Source organism: Gorilla gorilla, chromosome 16 (assembly GCF_029281585.2).
Source record: "Gorilla gorilla gorilla isolate KB3781 chromosome 16, NHGRI_mGorGor1-v2.1_pri, whole genome shotgun sequence".
NCBI classification, from domain to species: Eukaryota; Metazoa; Chordata; class Mammalia; order Primates; family Hominidae; genus Gorilla; species Gorilla gorilla.
The window spans coordinates 29,595,325-29,615,572 of NC_073240.2; the positions used below are offsets into that span (position 1 = coordinate 29,595,325).

General features: G+C 38.8%; 1 long non-coding RNA gene across 1 annotated transcript; it reads left to right on the forward strand.

Moving 5' to 3' along the window:
* Positions 1–37: 37 nt before the first annotated feature.
* On the forward strand, positions 38–17,544 carry LOC129527167 (uncharacterized). The gene is made up of 3 exons (XR_008672142.2): positions 38–3,188; positions 13,830–13,925; positions 15,073–17,544. It is a non-coding gene; the product is annotated as an uncharacterized lncRNA (long non-coding RNA).
* The last annotated feature ends 2,704 nt before the right edge of the window (positions 17,545–20,248 follow it).

Genomic DNA, 20,248 nt, shown 5'->3' on the forward strand with positions numbered 1-20,248 from the left:
GTTTTAATCTGAAAAGGCATCGTTCTTATTGTTTTTGGTAACAAATTTTACACATTCTTTTTTTGTCCTCATTGATTTATTATCTGATATAAGGGACATATAAGGAGACAGATATCCATCTTTAAAATTGCCTCAAAAGTTTTTTTTTTTTTTAACCACAGATAATGAAACAACCACCATCGGTTAAATTTGATGCAAAAATATTGCATCTACCAGCATTTTCAGGTAGGATCATAAAGGAGTTATCGAACATGTAGACTGTCTGTATACAGATACGAATATGAAATTTATTCACAAATGAATATTTGTATGTGAATAACTAAATTTATTTTGTCTTGACAATTGGTTATATTCTTGGGTCAGTGTTATGTGAATTGTAAATAATCTGTAATTCATTTGTGCCAGCTGTTGACATTTCTCAGCTGAGTCTGGGCTGCCCTGTCCTCTTGTGTGTGGGGAGGTTCCTGTAGATCTGGGCAAGTTTTCCTGTAGAGTGGGTGGGGGGCCTCCTCCCTTCCGTTCATAGAGCTGGTTGAATTTCCACCATTTATGGCAGGTGTAGGTGCACAGGGTTGGGGACAACAAGGAAGGATTGGGATTCTATTGGCGGGACCAGGACATTTGAGAACGGGACTAGGTGGTTCATGACTGTGGAGATGGTGTGGGAGTGGAGATACTTAAGGGATAATTATTACATTTCTGTTGAGCTAATGAAAATCTTATTTAGGGTGAAAGTCAAATTTTTACATACCTTAAACTTTTTTAACAAATTATATTTTAAGCTGTTAAACTCAATTTGGGGAAAATTATTCATTGTGGCTAGATTAGAATCTATGATTTGAAGTAAATTTAAAATATATTTAGGTTTAAATAAGCCAGCTAAGGGTTTATATCAGTCAACTTAATTACTGATAAAAACAACCAAAAAAACCTGTGGAGAAGGACGTTTTTGAAAGACCAAAGTGAAGCAAAATATTAACAGTGCTTTCAGTGCCAAGTAGGTCTATTTATGCAAACCTAGAGAATTATTATCGGGAAATACTATTTCCTTTTTCTTCTTTGAGTTACTTAGGAAATTATATTTACAATTTCTTTGTCTAAAGATTGAGATCAGCAAAAACATGTTAGCAAAAAATTTTAGGGAGTATCACATTTCCTAGATTTTGCCCTTTTTTTTATAGGGATTTGGAGGTAGGAATTTCAGGTGATTTTAGCTATCATGTTATCCTCGTTATTTTTTTACAGTAATTTCATTGGAACTTTTTAATAAACTGTGTGGTTTGTGCTTTTCTCAATATCTGAGAGTTGATTTATTTATACAAAGGCTTTTTTGTCTTTTACTTCAGTTGTATTGAACTTTGCATTTTGTTATAATCTAGGTTGTGGGACAATTCTGCTTTAGACATCTGCTTGGTTTGAAAGCATAGTTTTCCATTGAAGTGTTTAAAAAGTTTCCATGGATAGATAAAGAGATGAGGAATATAGAAGGACAAATAGAAGTAGTGTCATCTTTGGAGTATTTTTAGTGTTGACAGAGTAATGTTTTCTTTGTCCTCAGCTGTCGTAACTCTGTGTTTATTTCTCATGTAATGTTTCCAGCAGTTGTTTTTCTCATCATCATACTTCTGTTATTTTCTTTCCTTGACAATGGATAAGTTATAATTTCTGAAAGACCAAGATTGGAATGACTTTTTGTAACAAGTGTGCTCGCAGATCGACTCCAGTGAGAAGAGCTCGGGGACCTCCTGAGCCAAGCTTAATCTCCTTTGCTGTTTGTGCGTGGTGGCTGGTCACCAGGAGGTGGCCACCAGGCTCCTCCTTTCCCCGCTGGTAGGCCTCTGTGACATGACTTATGCATTTAAATTTATGTTTTTATAGAGGCTCAAACAAGTGCTGAAATAGCAATTTGATTTAACTACCATGAAAAAACTGATTTATCACGATTTTAGGTTTATGCAAATTATCCTCTGCTTAATCCTTACGTCTTAAAGTAAATAAGAGTAGACGGTGATTTTGAACTTTTTGTTGTTGTTGTTGTTTGTAATACTCAGGTTTCCATTTTATGTTAACTTGTAAGATTTTTTAAAAATATGTGAAATCAGGCCGGGCATGATATCATAAGACAGACCTTTTACCTTCTCATCAGTGACTGGAATGAACGCCTGTAATCTCAGTACTTTGGGAGGCCGAGGCAGGTGGATCACCTGAGGTCAGCAGTTTGAAACCAGCCTGACCAACATGGCGAAACCCCATCTCTACTAAAAATACAAAATTAGCAGGGTGTGGTGGCGCACTCCTGTACTCCTAGCTACTTGGGAGGCTGAGACAGGATAATCACTTGAACCCAGGAGCCAGAAGTCGCAGTGAGCCGTGATCATGCCATTGCACCCCAGCCTGGGCAAAAAGAGCGAAACTCCATCTCAAAAAAAAAAACAAAACAAAAAACAAAAAACAAAATGTGATATCATAAGACAGACCTTTTCCCTTCTCATCAGTGACTGGAAGGAACTGCCCATGTGGAACAGGTTGTGGGTGTTGATTCCTTTACTGGGTCATCTGGTAAACTGCAAGGTTTCTGCTGTGACATTGAAGGCAGACATCAACCCTCTAAGACATTTCTTTCCTATCCTCTGGGAATATTACTTTTTGGACTATCCTGGTCCATTGGTAAGCTCATGGGAATTTGTCAGAGTTTTTTTGTTTTCTGTTTCTTTTGGCTCATGTTTAGCATCGATTGGCAGAGTGTTTGAAGTCATCCTCAGAAAGGAATTACAGTCGTTCGGAGGTATTTTCTGTAGTGGGCCCTCATTTGGGAGTTGGCTTGAAAAAAATGTAAGTTCACTTGCTTCCAGGATAGTATTAAGATTGCTTTTTTTGATAGTTGGCGTGTGTCTATCAGGTAAGGGCTGTCATTTAGAGAATATAAAGTGGTAGGAGAAACTAAAAGTACTGTTCTTAGTTTTTATTTTAATCTTATTCATATACAAGTGCCTTTGTAATTTAGTAAATATCATTTTTGGTGTACAGTATAAATTTCCTTTTTATAAAGATCTGAGCTGTTAACTTTGCTGTCACTTTCTGTGTTTCATGACTTAAATATTTTAATTTTTTCTTTTTTTACATTTACATTTTTTATTCTAGTTCCAATTGCTAATCCAGCGTTTGTGGATGGCTGCAAACTGTGATATGTAAGTAACATTTACATTTTAAAAATTATTTCTCATGGTTTTATTAAGTAGTTACAGCATACATATTTATCAAAAGCAGAGTCCTAAATAATTATCATAAATTTTTCTGATGTAATGATGAATCTACTCATAGGCAATTTTTATGGGCATTCCAATTATAAACTTTAGAATATTTAGAAATAGCCCTTCTCCTAATATAAATACAATTCTGGGATTATCTAAGATACTCCTGGAAACTTTATTAACTGTTCTTGTTTTTTTATTTTCCTAGAGACAAGGTCTCTCACTATGTTGCCCAGGCTGGTTTCCAACTCCTGGGCTCAAGTGATTCTCCCATCTCTGACTCCCAGAGTGTTAGGATTACAGGCGTGAGCCACTGCGCCAGGCTAACTGTTACTGTTTTGAGTATTGGTTATAAAATACTTCAACCCTGATCCCTGTGTATTAATTTAGTTATACTTCCTCAAAGTTTCCCTTGGGCACCCTTATCTGTCCCTATGTAGCACATAGCTTCCTTATGATGTTATTTATAATCTAATGAGATTAATTATGATTTGTAAACTCCCAATGGAAGGAAGTGTCCTTACTTTTTATAGAAGCAACATACCAGGTGGAAAGCACCGTAGATCAAGTGTTAGAAGGCTCTGGGTTCCTGTTGCCTATAAGACTTGGCCAAATGATTATCTTTTTCTCAATCTCTGTTTCCTGGGGAGTGTGGGTGGGACAAGGAAATGGCATAGGTTTAGGATTCAGACAGACCTGGGTGTGGATCAAAGATCTGCTTTCTGGGCCAATTACTTTAATTGCTGAGCCGGAGTTTCCTCATCTGTAAAACTGGGATGGGATAACTACTTCATAGATTTTTGGTAATTATTCAACTTTGAATGTGGTAAATATGTGAGATACCTGGTATAGTGCCTGTTTCTTTCTTTCTTTTTTTTTTTTGAGTCGGCATCTCCCTCTGTCACCCAGGCTGGAGTGCAGTGGTGCGATCTCAGCTCACTGCAAGCTCCGCCTCCCGGGTTCACGTCGTTCTCCTGCCTCAGCCTCCTGAGTAGCTGGGACTACAGGCGCCCACCACTGCGCCCGCCCGGCTAATTTTTTTCACCGTGGTCTCGATCTCCTGACCTCGTGATCTGCCCACCTCAGCCTCCCAAAGTGCTGGGATTACGGGCATGAGCCACCGTGCCTGGCCGTATAGTGCCTGATTCTTAGTGGGTATTTCATTGACAGTGGGGTTGAGGTTGTAGAGGTTGTAGTTATTATCATGAAGCTTGCTTATCTCATGATTGTTAGGACAGACACAAGAAAAAAAGGAGGTGAAAGGATTTTGTGAATTGTGGCAGTGGTATAATAATTATTCTTCTATGCTGGTGAAATATGGGTGAAACAATAGGAGTTTAGAAAATGTTTAATAATAAGGGTAATTCTTATTATACGTCTTCTAATGTTACTCTCCCAAAGTAAAATCTGGTAATAGAAAGGAGGATTTTTAGGTAATGGTTGAGCATTTAATACTTTGAGAAGGCTTATGGTGTGCTCATTAAAAATGAATCAATGAAATATGTATTTAAACACTTTTATTTGAAACGTGTTATATACCTGAATGGGGTGCTCCGTGCTGACATTTTCAGACAGACATTCCAAATCATTTCCGAGAACAGTCATCCCTCTGTATCTGCCAGGAGAATGGTTCTAGTATCCCCTTGGATACCAAAATTAACACATACTGTTTTTTCCCCCACTTTTAAAAATTGAGGTTTGATTGTAAAACAGTTTTAATTTGAATAAAATGATACTGAGGTAGACAAGTTCTCTGGCAGGAATCTTCTTTTATTCTCTTTCTCCATCCAAAGCCACTTCCAGCGAGGTTTTCTCTGACCTCGGGTTATATTACCTTGATAGCATATGATAAAGGGTCCTTAACTTAGTCTGGGAGATAATTATTATTGAAGTAGATACTTAGTTTTGTTTTGCTTATAAAAAATTAGAATCACATGATATAGTTTTTTATGTTTGTTTTCCCCCATAACATATATATTATGTATTTTAAATGTTATCAACATTTTCAAATAAAATACATAATACTTAAGGTAAACGTTTTATATGTTGTGAATATCTGATCATTTTGTTTACTATTTTTGGATAGTATTATAATGTTGTAAACAACATTTTGATGAACGTTTTTGAGATTAAATCTTCGTGCCCGCTTTTTCTTTTTCCCTTTAGGAAAGATTCATAGAACTAGAACAAATGGGTAGAAGGCAGTAAATATCTTTGTGACTTCTGAAAAATTGCTGAAATACTCTTAAAAAAACATTGTATCAATAGATAATCCCAGTCAATGTGTTTAAAATGCCTTTGGTTAGAACTTCCAACGTTGAGTATTTATCAAATTGTATATCCTTTTATCCTTGCCAATCAACTTTATGAGGTATAATTCATATATAGTAATAGTGTAATACTGTAACTTTAAAAAGTGTTACTTGTAAATTACACATAATTTAAAATATTCAATTTTAGCTATTTTTACGTGTACAGTGACATTTAGTTCATTCCCATTGTTGTGTAACCATCACCACTATTCATTTTCCGAACTTTTTCGTCATCTTAAACAGAAGCTCTTTACCCGTTAAACATAACTTCCGCTTTCCTTTCCCTTCCCCAGTCCTGGTAACCTATACTCTACTTATTCTATCTTGGTGAATTTGCTTATGGTGAGTACCTCATATTGCTACTGAAACATCGAGGGGTTTGGTCTAGGTCCTGTTGCTCACAGCGCAGAAAGCCAATCATGGAGACAATGAGTGTTGCTAGGGAAGAAGGCTTCAATTGGGTGCTGCAGCTAAGGAGATGGGAGATCAATCTCAAATTTGTCTCCTCAACTGACTAAAACCACGGGTTTATTTAGCAGGGAAGAAATGTAACCATGTATGGGAAAACAGGAGTTAGGGAAGGGTGAGGGAGAGGAGTTGGTTGACAGGAAGCAGGTAGTTGGTTAGGCAATTGTGATGGGTGAGGTGGTCTGGTGTCTTATGGTCCAGATGTGGTGATCTGGTAAGTTTCAGTTCCTTGATAACTATCTGGGAGGCCTGATGGTTGGTTTCCCAAGAAAGGAACTCAGATAAGACAAATGTAACTTTCTCAAGTTTTAAGACTGGGAGGGTCAATTTCTATCTTTATTTTAAAAGACTGTAAACATCAGTTCTATAGGACAATTGGGCTGGTTTCATTTGCAAGGTTTATCCATGTTGTAACTAACATGTGTCAGCATTTCATTCCTTTTTAAGGCTGAATAATATCCCTTTGTATGTAATATACCACAGTTTATCTTTTCATCTGTTGTTGGGCACTGGCGTGTTTATATCTTTTGGCTATTGTGAACAATGCTGCTATGAACATTAGTGTTTTCACACCTGATGGGTGTGAAGTTAGTATCTCATGGGTTTGATTTGTATTTTGTGACTAGTGATGTTGAGCATCCTTTTGTGTGATTGTTGGCTATTTGTATATCTTCCTTGGAGAAAGGTCTAGTCAAGTCATTTGCCAATTTTTTTTTTTTTTTTTTGAGACTGAGTCTCGCTCTGTCGCCCACGCTGGAGTGCAGTGGCGTGATCTCGGCTCACTGCAACCTCTGCCTCCCAGGTTCAAGCAATCTTTCCATCTCAGCCTCCCAAGTAGCTGGGATTACAGGCACCTGCCATCATGCCCAGCAATTTTTGTGTTTTTGTAGAGACGAGGTTTCACCGTGTTGGCCAGATGGTCTTGAACTCCTGACCTCAGGTGATCCACCCGCTTGGGCCCCCCAAAGTGCTGGGATTGTAGGTGTGAGCCACCGCACCCAGCTGGTAGATTTTTTGTTTTGTTTTGTTTTCAAGAAGGCCTCTCAGTGGCTTACCTCTGTGCCATGCTTTGGAGTTTGAGCTGTCTTCTCTGTACTAACTGTAGCTCTGTAGGACTTGGGGGTCAACCTTACATTCTTTTTTCCTCCCTATTTTGTATGTCTTGTTTGAGTTAGCTTTTCTTTTTATTCCAGGCCTGTAAATTTTACTAGATTTCTCTAGGAATTTCATTTTACTAATTTGCTTCAGCCTGCCTGCCTGCCATCTCTTTTTACTAATTTGCTTCTGCCTGCCTGCCTGCTTCCTTCCTTCCTTCTTTCCTTCCTTCCTTCCTTCCTTCCTTCTTCCCTTCCTCTCTCTCTCCCTCCCTCCCGTCCCTTCCTTCCCCCCTCCCGTCCCTTCCTTCCCGTCTTTTCTTTCCTTTTATTTTGAGATAGAGTCTTGCTCTGTTGCCCAGGCTGGAGTGCAGTGGCGCAATCTTGGCTCACTGCAACCTCCGCCTCCCGGGTTCAAGCAGTTCTCCTGACTTAGCCTCATAAGTAGCTGGGATTACAGGTGTACGCCACCATGCCCAGCTAATTTTTGTATTTTTAGTTTAGAGATGGGTTTTCACCATGTTGGCCAGGCTGGTCTCGAACTCCTGACCTCATGTGATCCTCCCGCCTTGACCTCCCAAAGTGCTGGGATTACAGGTGTGAGCCACAATGCCCAGCCTCCTCACCCCTCCTTTAGCTATTATATTACTTCCTAGATTTCTTCCTCTCTATTTCATCCTTTTTCTGTTCCTGAAACCCCTACAGGATGGGTGTGGGAGTTTGTGTCTCTTGACTCTTTTTTCAAATTTTCTTTTGCTTTCTCACTTTCTCTTGTTTATTGAGATATAATACACATACCATAAATTCACCATTTTAATGTGTACAGTTCAGTAGGTGTCAGTATATTGAAAGTTGTTCAACCATCACCACTATCTAATTTCAGAAGTTTTCTCACCCAGTGAAACCCAGTACCCATTCTTCTCCAACCCCTAGCAACAACTAATCTACTTCTTGTCAGCTGATTTGCTATTCTTGATATTTAATATAAATGGGATCATACAGTATGTGGCCTTTGTGTCTAGCTTCTGTCATTTAGCATAATGTTTTCAAGGTTCCTCCATATTGTGGAATGTGTGAGTACTTCATTCTTTTTCTAGCTGAATAATCTTTGTATGGCTATTCCACATTTTGCTTATGTGGTCTTGATGGACATTTGGGGTTGTTTCCACATTTGGCTATTATGAATAATGGTGCTCTGAACATGTGTCCACAAGGTTTTGTGTGAACATATACATTTTTATTTCTCCTACAGTAGTGAGATTGCTGGATAAAATGGTAACTCTGTGTTGAACCTTTTGAAGAACTGCCAAAGTCTCTTTGTTAAACTTTTATTTTATGTTCAGGGGTACATATGCAGGTTTGTTATATAGGTAAACTCATGTTATGGGTGTTTGTTGTACGAATTATTTGGTCACCCAGGCACTAAGCTTGGTAAGGACCAATCGTTTTTTTCTGATCCTCTCCCTTCTCCCACCCTCCACCCTAAATAGGCCCCAGTGTCGACTGTTCCCTCTTTGTGTCCATGCAAACTTTCTTCTTTTATTGCTCTTCCTTGACTTTATCTTTGAGCTCTCAAACTTGGTATTTATCCCCACTCATTTTATTATTTAGGATTTCCAGTTAATTTTTTAATTTCAACAATCATATTTGAAAGTTTTTGTTCATTTTCTTTTTCTCTGATTGGTCCTTTTTCCTAGCTGCCTATATTTGGTGTATAATATACTTTTGAATTTAAGGATAAATATTAGGATTATAAAAATCCTCGTCTTGGAGCAGAATTTAGAATTAAATATTGTTATTAATATTTAAGGCTAAACATTAGGATTATATAATATCAGCCTGGAACCTGGACTTTGAAAAAAAGGGAACAAAATTAGGATTATGAACATTGTATTCTTATCTCTTGAACTTGTAGGTCACTTCTTTTTCATCATGGTCCTGCTTTTTAATGCTGTTTATTTCTCAAATGCCTGGTGATCTCTGGTTCTTCATTTATATTATGAATAAATGATTAAATTGAGTGGTATAGAAATTGGCAATATGAGTTTCCTTTATTCTTGCCTAAGTCTCTTTCTCCAATAGCCTCTCCTTTAAAGAAAGGGCTGGTATGTGGGTAGGTGAGGCCTGTTGACTGGTTGAGTTTAATTTGGGATTCCAGCTGGCTGAAGATCAGTAGGCAGGCTGGAGGCCTCTGCAATTGCCAGGGTGGGTTTTTCTTTGCAGTGGAGCTGGCTTTCCTCATTTATTCCCTTCCCCGCTTCGGTATCTGGAGGACCACAGTCGCTGCTTCCCACATCCATCCATCCAGTGAGCAAGGTGGATTGCTCACTGTAGGAATGATTTTCCACATTTACCCAGGAGGCCAGGGCTGCAGGGTTTATTCTGTGTACCAGGGAAGGGAGATGGGAAAGAGACAGGACCTGATTGGCTCTGCTGTTCCTTGTACAAGGACACAATTTTTCCTTGTGCAGTTGCTTAATCTGATTATTGTCCTGTGGCTCATTCTTTCTTTTTGTCTTAGTTTATTCCAAGTCCCTGAGGCTTCCTTGGGAACATCTGTCTACCTGTGGTTCTTAGACAGGGGATTCCTTTGTTGATTCTCTGTCAGTCTTAATTCTATTTGTGCATGTCATCTGAGATTTTCTCAAACTTTCTAGTCCACTTTTAGCCCTCCTTTTTGTTTCCAATTATCATTTAATAAAAAGAGCTTGTATTTTAGAGACTCTAGAGGGTTCAGAAAAGTGAGTGTCGAGTGTTTAGTGTGCAATCATTAAAGACAGAGAATATCTCATAAGTTTGCATCTGTGTTACTTACACGAGTGTGATTTACGGATGCTTTCTTTCCCTTTCCCTTTTATTTTTCCTTTTGTTTCTTTTATGTAGGTTTTATTATTATTATTTTTAGAGACTCACTCTAAAAAAAATAGGGTCTCACTGTGTTCCCCAGACTGGAATGGGACTACAGGTACATGCCACCATGCCTGGCTAAATTAAATTTTTTTTTTTTTTTTTTTTTTTTTAGAGACAGGGTCTCACTTTGTTGGCCAGGCTGGTCTTGAACTCCTGGCCTTAGTGATCCTTCCATCTTGTCCTCCTAAAGTGCTGGGGATTACAGGTGTGAACCACTGTACCCGGCCAAGGTTTTCATTTTTTAATATGATGTATAAGGTTTAGAAGTGCTTTATTTTATTTATTTATTTATTTATTTATTTATTTATTTATTTATTGAGACAATCTCACTCTGTTGCCCAGGCTGGAGTGTGGTGGCATGATCATGGCTCACTGCAGTCTGAATCTCACATTCTCAAGCGATCCTGCCGCCTCAGCCTCCTGAGTAGCTGGGACTACAGGCACATGACACCATGCCTGGATATTCATCTTTCTGTGTAACTGGTTGAGAAACAGGGGAGTAACAGTGAAGAAACGGTCTTAGAATAAATCTGGTGACAGCAGAAGAGAATATGAGACAGATTGTGCTCACAGAGCCTTGAAGAGTGTGACAGTATTTGAGGGCCATGCTGTTGTCTTAGAGTGAAGTGAGGAGAACCTGCACTGGTTTGGTAGTCATGGGAATGGAAGGAGGAAAGAAATGTGAAAGCTTATTTGTGGCAGAGTCAAAATGGCTTGGTCTTTGTAGTCAACGATTAAGTGAGAAGGAGGAATTACTGGCTGACTTAGAAGAAGTAAAAAATGTGAAATACCGATAAAACACAAATCTCGTGATTTTAGTCAGCGTAAAGACTAAGCATTGTGTGATTCTAGATATATTATTAAGCAGTTTTGTTCCAGTATTTTATATCCCATATCTTCTAGCTATGACCCTATTTCTTTGTTTCTTGACATAGACAAACATTTTTTAAACTAAGAGCTTTATTGTGATACAGTTTTTGTATGATAAGCCTCACCCTTCAAGTGTACAGTTCAGTGGTTTTTAGTATATTCAGAGTTATGCAGCCATTACCACTCCCTAATTTCAGAACATTTTCATCTCCCCAAAAAGAACCCCATACCCACTAGCAGTCACTCCCTGTACCTCTCTCCCCCACCGTCGATCCTGGCAACCTCTGATCTAACTTCTATCTCTGTAGATTTGCCTATCCTGGGCATTTCATATAAATAGAATCATACAAAAGTGGCATTTTGTGACTGATTTTTCTTTACAGTGATTATAAATCAAATGCCTGAAGACGCTAAGCTTAGGATAGTGTTTGCTGTACAACTTTGATAACTGAACTTTTGTAAAGCTGAAAATGTGACTGTGTCTGTATATGTGGCATATTATCCTTAGATGATCCTTACTTCGATTATTAAGAATTTTTTCCCCTAGTAATCTTCAACTGTCTCAATATTCAGCAGGAACCCCTTGGAGACAAAGATCGGTATGAATTTGGAACACATATTGACAAAATGAATGTAATTTAATTTAGTACATTAGTAAAGTCAACCACTTTTAGGTGTTGATGCTGAAAGTGTATATTAAGAAAAAGTTTACTTACCCTACTTTTTGTGGAGGTGCTAGAACTACTTCTGTCTTGTGTTTAGATTTCAACAAACCTTTGCATGGGCATTATGTGGTTGCACAAATATACTTCGTTTTGACCTGAAAATGCAAAAACTTCCTTTCTTCCCACTTTCTGAGACTCTGCAACCTTAAAGGAAGAGTGGGGTTCTTTAAAGGAAAGGTGGTGGTGGTTGGGTCATGGGTAACAATGTCTACTGTGTACTTCCTTTCCCAAAACAAGTCCCTGTCTACCGTCAGCATTTCCAAAATTTGAAGATCAAGTGTGGTGTTAACTCATTAACTCATGACTAGACTTTGAGCGGTTGTGGAAGCAAAATCTCAGTGAGTGCCTGGATGTTCTAATTCTGTGAAGTCAGTGAGTGCATATTCTGTACAATTCTCTCTTAGCCCAGTGGCAGGTTTAAGGAGTGGGAGAGAGATTTCTATGTTTTGGAAATCAAATACACAAAGAATAAAAATTTTTAATCCCATGATTCTTTGCCCGAGTTTAATTTTTTGGAGAGTTTTTCTTTTAGATTTTCTTTCCCTTCCATTAAACTTTTACTTAGAAAAGTCCCAGGATTTGGGCAAAGCAAGTGGGAAAGACACTTGCTTGGATTCTCCAGGATAAGGGATTGAAGAGGACTTCTTTCCCTCATTTTATTATTGAATAATGTCACAATAACAATTATTAAGGTGAATAGTCTACAGTGGAAGTTTTTAGATGCCTTGTCTGCAAAATAATTTGGTTTAGTCAACCCAAGGATGCCTTTGGTTAGCTGGAATGGGAGATGTGCAGGTTAGAGTGGTCTTGGCAAGTCTTCCAGGGGCAAATACAGCATTTGGAAGGGCAGGAAGCAGAAGGAATCTCAGGCAAGGGAAAGGCGTGGGCAGAGCCCCGGAGGACAGAACAGGTTGTGGTGGACTTGGTGTCCACATAGACCTAATTAGTGGTCTTAGCTTTTGTTTTCAAAATTACCACAGTTTGTGTTCTAAAACTGTCATTCTCTTGATTTTATTTTAGACATACTATCCGTGTATTTTGAAATTTAAAATAACAGTAAAGGAGAAATGAATTTATTTTGCTTGAGAAAGTTAAAAGGTTAAAACATCTTGATCTTAATAATTTTCTAATGGGAGATTTGGTACACCCCCAGAAGTTGTCTTTGGTTCAGAGAATAGTCTTCAGATCTAGAAAGGACTTGAGAAGTCCCAGAGAGGTGCTGGATGGTCTGAACCATTTGATTCTCACGACAGAATGGATAAAAACAATTTGAACCAGGAAACCATGCAGATGTTCATATTTTGGATAGGGTAAGGTCAGTGCTGTCGTCAGAGGAAAAACTCTTGGCCATCACTGAATGGGAGAGAAAGTTTGAGTTGTGAAGAATACTCAAATGCCATTTAAGGAAACGGGTTCTTCTGCACCTATTCTTTGGAATATTTAGGGCTAAGTTCTTAGTTTTTGACATCATAAAAATGTCAAAGTATTCTGTTCTAAGAGCCATTTCAAACAACTGACTAGAATTTCAGAGCAATTACATGAGAGTAATACCATTAAAATGTTTAAATTACCCATAGTCCTATATCCCTAGCAAGTATGTTCATGCTTGCATGTTCTCTTCTCATCTTTACTGTGTGCATACTTTCTTAGTAATGGCACGTAGACATTGTTTAAGCAGGAATAATTCTTGAGATAATTTTGTATGTTTCCTTTTTTCTTTTTAAGGTATGTATTGTGTGGAGGAGCATTATATTTGCAACTTCTCGCAAAACACGTGATTATTTTCTTATAATATTCAATTTTCACCCTCAATAGAGTGTTTTGATTATGTAAGTTAGATAGAAAGTAGAAGGTTCTCTTAGAGAAATTTTAGTGTTTTTTTTTTCATAGCTCCTACTTTCAAGAATGAAAAAGGTAAACCAGTAAAATGACACTGTACTTGGTGCTGAATCTATGCTGGGATAGGCATTAAGAGTGACCTTTATTTAAGGTTCTAATTTGCTCATGTTGGGCACTTAGAACGTCAGTTTGTTGCTTTTTGTGAGATTCTGGAAATGGTCCAATTTTACTTTTTCCCCTTGACTCCAGACTTTTTAACACTGATCTGCTGCTGTTGAGGCATATGCCATTTTGTTAGGCCTCCTCAAGTGGGAATCAGGAATGCTGCTGTGTTCCAGAGATGTTTTGTTCTTCCTGTAGGGCTGAAGCAGTGCCTACTCAATAGAACCAGTCATCGTGCAAAGAAATGCCACCTGACTCAAAGGCAAAGCCCGAGTGCAGCTTGGAGCAAAGAAGGTATTTTATTAAGAATTTTACATAAACCATAAGATATATTTTATATTACTTTGCGAGCCTTCTTCCTGTCTTGACTTAATTCTTTTTGAGAGAATTCATTCATTTTCATTTGGTTTGTTTTCTTCTTGTTACAAAGATGATCTATAGAAAATATAGAAGTATAAGAAAATTAAAGATACTAACTGATAATTGCTTAATGATTTAGTATCTGCTTGTTTAGTCTTTGTTATATTTACAGTAGGCAAACATGTCTACCATTGTAAATTTATTATTGGTATGTATACCCTAGTAAGTTAAAAGTTATACGTACTTTGAAGTTTTGCAAAATTGAGTTCATATTATAGAATTAATTCCTGATGAACTTTTATGTGCTAGGCACTGGTCTTTTTATTTAATTATTTATTTTTACTTTTTTTTTCCTCTGTGCCTATGCTTACCAAGTCTTTTTATTTTTTACTTTTTATTCACTCTTTTAATCCTGTGAATAAATTAAAAAGAGGGTATTATTAATATCTGCATTTTGTAGATGAGGTAACTGAAGGTAGGTAACCTGTCCAAGGTCACAGGTGGCAGAGCAAGGATTAAAACTAGACAGTCTGGCTGCCCAAGGCCCAACCAAGAGGAGCTGAGAGCAAGCCACTGGGCAGAAGGATGTTGGTCAGGCTGGTTTCCTGTTCAGTTAACAGGAAACGCAGGCTTAACCTTAATTCTAGGACATTACCGAGAAAGCCTTCCAAAGCCATAGGTTTTTTACCATGACCATTACTTTTTTTTTTTTTTGAGACAGAGTCTCACTGTGTAGCCCAGGCTGGAGTGCAGTGGTGCGATCTCGGTTCACTGCAGCCTACCTCTCTTGACAGTCCACTGGTTAAAGCGATTCTCCTGCATCAGCCTCCCAAGTAGCTGAAATTACAGGCGCCGGCCACCATGCCTGGCTAGCTTTTGTGTTTTTAGTAGAGACGGGGTTTCACCGTGTTGGCCAGGCTGGTCTTGAACTCCTGACCTCAAATGACCCACCTCTGCCTCCCAAAGTGCTGGGATTCCAGGCGTGAGCCACCGCGCCAGGACCCAAGGCCCTTAAGTTTTAACGTCTCATTCTTCAGTCAGGTTTTCCTTGTTCCTGCGTGTTCAGCCATTTGTTTTTAAGTTTGTGTTGAAGGAGAAACTAACAATGAAAATGGACTTGTTGATGGAAGAAAAGTAGGAATGCAGCCTCTGGTGCTGTTTGAGTGATCCCTCTGCCCAGGCCTGGCTGCGCGCTGCTGTGTTCTGGAAAGGCGCATCGTACCCTGGTTGTGGCAGGTAAGAGTCATATACAGGTGCTCTGCCCACTTTACCTTTCAGGCTTCTGTATCAGCTGTTTTTCCCTTGTAGAATGTGCCCCTGACCTGTGCCCCTGACTTCCACCCCTTAACCCTACCCAATACATCTTTACATGTCTGACCATCAAGACTCTTCTGGGTCATATTCAGTTCATGCTGATATTTTCCCTTCCTCCCCTCTTTAGTCCTTACTATTTTTGCTTTGGTCATGTTATGCTATATTCTGTAAGCCTTTAAAAATTTTGTTGTATCATGGCAGGGGAGAATATTTTATAATTATGCTTTGTGCGTTTTATCTTCCACTCAATGAATGCTTGGTAAATATTTGTTTTATTGAGTATATGACCCTTTTCTAGCTATACTGTGAACAAAAATGTTAACTGCCTTGTAAGTTAACTGCTAAGAATTTGTCAAAAGTGCAGAGATGACATCCAGAACTTGTCATGAATATTACAAAAAGGTCTCTAAGGGGTTGATGGAGGTCTGTAAATTGACTTCATGTGAAAGAGTGTAAGAAGTGAAAATGTGAAGCATGACTGGAGAGCCGAAGTGATAAAGCAAGGGTCCCTTTCTCCAGATCCTTTGTAACAGTGTCATGTGACCTCTTCTAGATCATTCTGAAAGACAATGCCAGCTCGGAACCTAGGAAAGCATCCTGTGGGTTTCTGCAGGTTAGGTGGTTCAAATCCTCATTGACACCTTTGTTTTCTCTGCCTCAGTTTGCTTACAGTGATGTTCTCAGTAGCTGTAATTGCTGTCTGTCTTTGAATATTTAAGCATTTTTTTTTTTAGATCACAGGGTATATGTGCATTTTTATTTTACCAAGTGTTAGAATTTTTACTCTGCCTTTGTGGGCTCTGGGTTAGCTACTTGGTTGTTTCATCGTAAAATGATTAGCAGGAAAAACTGTGTGTGTGTGTGTTCGTGTGTGTGTGTGTATTTTAAGTTTCTTAATTGGGTTGGTACATGTAAACCATTTAGAACAGTGCCTGCTGCATATCACATCCCCATCAGTATTCACGTCTCTCATATTCTACCCTCACACTTGATTGATAGTTTGCCTGATTATGTATTTCTAGGTTGAGGATAATTTTACCTTAGAATTTCAAAGTCTGTGCTGTTGTCTTCTAACCAGTCGTGGTGGTGAAGCCTCATGCCATCCTGAGTTTCACTTGTTTATGCATGACTTTCTCCCTGGAAGCTTTTAGGAGTTTGTCTTTTCCTTGGTGAGCTGAAATAGCACAACAGTGTACTTAGTGTGGGTCTTTTTTCATTCATTATGCTGGGTACACCAAATGAACAGGCCTATGGATAGGCTCTTTCAAAGTTGGAGTCTTGAATCTTGTCATATTTTTGTTGTTAACTTTCTCTTTTCCATTTTATTTGTTCATTTGGAAGTGTCTGTTAATTGGATTTTAGACCTCTTGTCTTGAGTCTTGTATCTCACGTTGTTTCTAAATTTTTTTAAAATTTTAAGTTCTGGAATATTTTTCTTATCTTTCGACTTTCAGGAAATTTTATTTGGACTGTCATAACTTTAAGTTTTGTTTTGGTTATTTATTGTTGCTTAACCAATTATCCCAAAACTTAATGGTGTAAAACTACACATCTGTCTATCTGTCACTACTGTATGGATTACCTGGGGCTAGCTGGACAGTTTTCTTGCTGGTCTCATTTGGCAGCTCTCACTGTGCGGTCAGACAGTGTCAGGGACTGGTCATCTGGATGCTCAGCTGCAGTGGAATGTCTGGGATGGCTTCTTCACCCACAGGTCTGCTGCCTTGGTGTTTCTTCATGTGGCCTTTCTCTCTGCATAGCATCTCATCCTCTTGGATCTCTTCATGTGGCTTTTCTTTCTCCAAGAGGGTAGTCAATTCTTATTTTTGGCTTCCAGAAGCACAGAAATGGAGCTGCCAGGGGTTCTTAAGGCTTAGACCTGGAACAGGTCCAGTGTCATTTCTACCACATGCTATAGTTAAAGTGAGTGTTGGGGCCAACCCAGATTGACTATGGGATGGGCCTGTCTAAGGACATGATGACAGGAGGTATGGCTCATTGGAGACCAACTCCCAAGATGAAGCATGAGTTCTAAGAACTTTTTCTTCTCTGATTATTTCTTATTCATATTCTGTTTTGTTTTATACGTGTAATATATTCACAAGTGTCTTTATGAAGTGATTTTGATACTCTTTGTCTTCTCCCTGGCATCTCTTTGTTCTTTAATAATTTTTTTCTTAGTTTATTTTGGTCTTATTTTTCTTTTTAAAGCCTTTCCTTAAATATCTATTCTATGTTGCTTATCATTTGTAGTCTTTTTTTTTTTTTTTTTTTTTTTTGAGACCCAGTTTTGCTCTTGTTGCCTAGGCTGGAGTACAATGATGTGATCTCGGCTCATCACAACCTCTGCCTCCCAGGTTCAAGCAGTTCTCCTGCCTCAGCCTCCCAAGTAGCTGGGATTACAGTCATGTGCTACCACGCCCAGCTAATTTGTGTATTTTTAGTAGAGATGGGATTTCTCCATGTTGGTCAGTCTGGTCTGGAACTCCCAACCTCAGGTGATCCACCCACCTCGGCCTCCCAAAGTGCTGGGATTACAGACATGAGCCACCGCGCCTGACCTGTAGTCTTTTTTTCATTCCTTTATTTGTTCATTCGTATTTGAGAGAGGTACTAAAAGACTGGGAGCCGGGGTGTGGTGGCTCACACCTATAATCTCAGTGCTTTGGGAGACCGAAGTGGGAGGATCACTTGAGCCCACGAGCTCAAGACTAGTTTGGGCAACATAGTGAGAACCCATCTTTACAAAAAAAAAAAAAAAAATAGCTAGGTGTGGTGACACCCATCTGCAGTCCAAGCTACTTGGGAGGCTGAGGCAGGAGGATTGCTTGAGCCCAGGAGGTTGAGGCTGCAGTGAGCTCTGATCATGCCACTGCATTCCTGCATTCCAGCCTGGGCGAAAGAGCAAGACCCTGTCTCAAAAAAAGTAAATAAATAAAAATAAAAATAAATAAAAATTGATTGGGAGTTCTTTGTGGCCAAGACTTGTCAACTGATAGCTTTTAGGGGGAATGTATGCTGATTCCTAATTGTTATCCTCCATCCCTCTATCTTATCTCCTGTTGCAATCATAAATGATGGCTGGATGACTACTCCATTCCTCTGGATGTAAAATCTACATTCTCTTGCCTGAGGTAGATATGTTTGCTTAGGTTCTGTTTAAGGAGATGGGGCCAGCAGTGTGTTTCAGGGCCTGTAAAATGTGTTCTCTATCCAGGCTTTTGCTTAATCTCTGTTTTCAGTCTTGCCTATCAGTCCCACTGTCGGGGGTACCTCGCGTCTGAGTCTAGAACCTTTCCAGGTTGCTGTGGGACAGATTAGCCTCCTTGTTCTCAGTATCCCCCTGACCTCCACCTTTGTTGCTTTGCTCCATGAATTAACCATTTTCCATGTACTGTCATTGTCTAATGAAGATGAATTCTCTTCTGTTGGTAACCCCATTCCTTTTTTGTAATTGTGTGCTTATACAATGTTTATTCTTCACTGTATTTCTATTGGAGCCTCAGGACAAAGAGCAGATGGTGAGAATCTGTGTTCAGTGTTAAGTTTTCCTTCTGTAAGACATGTGCAACTTGTGTTTTTCACTGAATAGATCATGGACTTAATGCATATAGAGCTACTTTGTATTTCATGATTGTGCCTTCAATTATATGTAGAAATATAATTTGTGAATTGCCTGATGAAATTTTCCTAATTTTGAATTATCTTTGCATTCCTATAATAAACACTGTTAGAATGGCTATGGTAATTTATTTTTGCATTTTTACTTCTGTATTAAATAAGATTATAGTTTTGTTTGTTTCCTTTAAGGCTGTTATTTCATTTCAGTATCAAGGGTATGCAGGGGAGCTGAGTTGGGAAGCTTTACATCTTTTTTCTAAGATCTAGGATGTAGATCTGGTTTACACAGTAATTTTCAACTGCAGGAGTATTTTGCCTCCTATGGGACGTTTGGAAATATCTGGAGACATTTTTGTGGTCACAACTGGTCATGGTCGGGAGGTCTTATTGGCATTCTGTGGGTAGAGGGAATGTTACTAAATGTCCGACAACACACCAGGAGAACCCTCCACAAAGAATTATCTGGCCCAATGTATCAGTATTGCTGAGGCTGACGAATTCTGGTTTAAATAAATATCCAATTTGGAGGATGAGTCTTTGTCTTTTTCCTTCTTCTGCGTATTGGTCTCCAGATTTCCCACTTCTCCAGTTAGTTTTCGTAACTGTAGGTGCTTAAAAAAAAAATGAACACTTTGGCCGGGTGCGATGGCTCATGTCTGTAATCCCAGCACTTTGGGAGGCTGAGGCGGGTGGATCACGAGGTCAGGAGATCGAAACCATCCTGGCGAACATGGTGAAACCCCGTCTCTACTAAGCCAAAATACAAAAAATTAGCCAGGCGTGGTGGCGGGCGCCTGTAGTCCCAGCTACTCGGGAGGTTGAGGCAGGAGAATGTTGTGAACCCGGGAGGCGGAGCTTGCAGTGAGCCAAGATCACGCCACTGCACTCCAGCATGGGTGACAGACTGAGACTCCGTCTCAAAAAAAAAAAAAAAAAATGAACATGTCATCCATACTTCTAAGATGTTGTAAAGATGTGTAAAGTTTTCACTTTTTGCATCATATTCACATGTGGCTATATGCCCTTTTCTCTTCAAAGTTTTCTTTCTCTTGATTACTTATCAGAGGCTTGACTGTTTTATTATCTCAGTCTTTTGAAAGAATCCTCCTTTAGTTTTATTTTTTAAATCTAGTGGTTTTTCTTTTTCCTTTTTCCTTATGTCTTAATTATTTCCCCCTTTTTGTTTGTTGTGCTTTTCCCAGTTTAGTGGATCAATGTAATTTAAATTGCTTTTTAAAGAAACGTGTAAGGGTATACATTTTCGTTGGCTGCTGTTTGACTTTGTTGCACAAGTTTTAAAATCTATTTTTTAATAGTTTGTA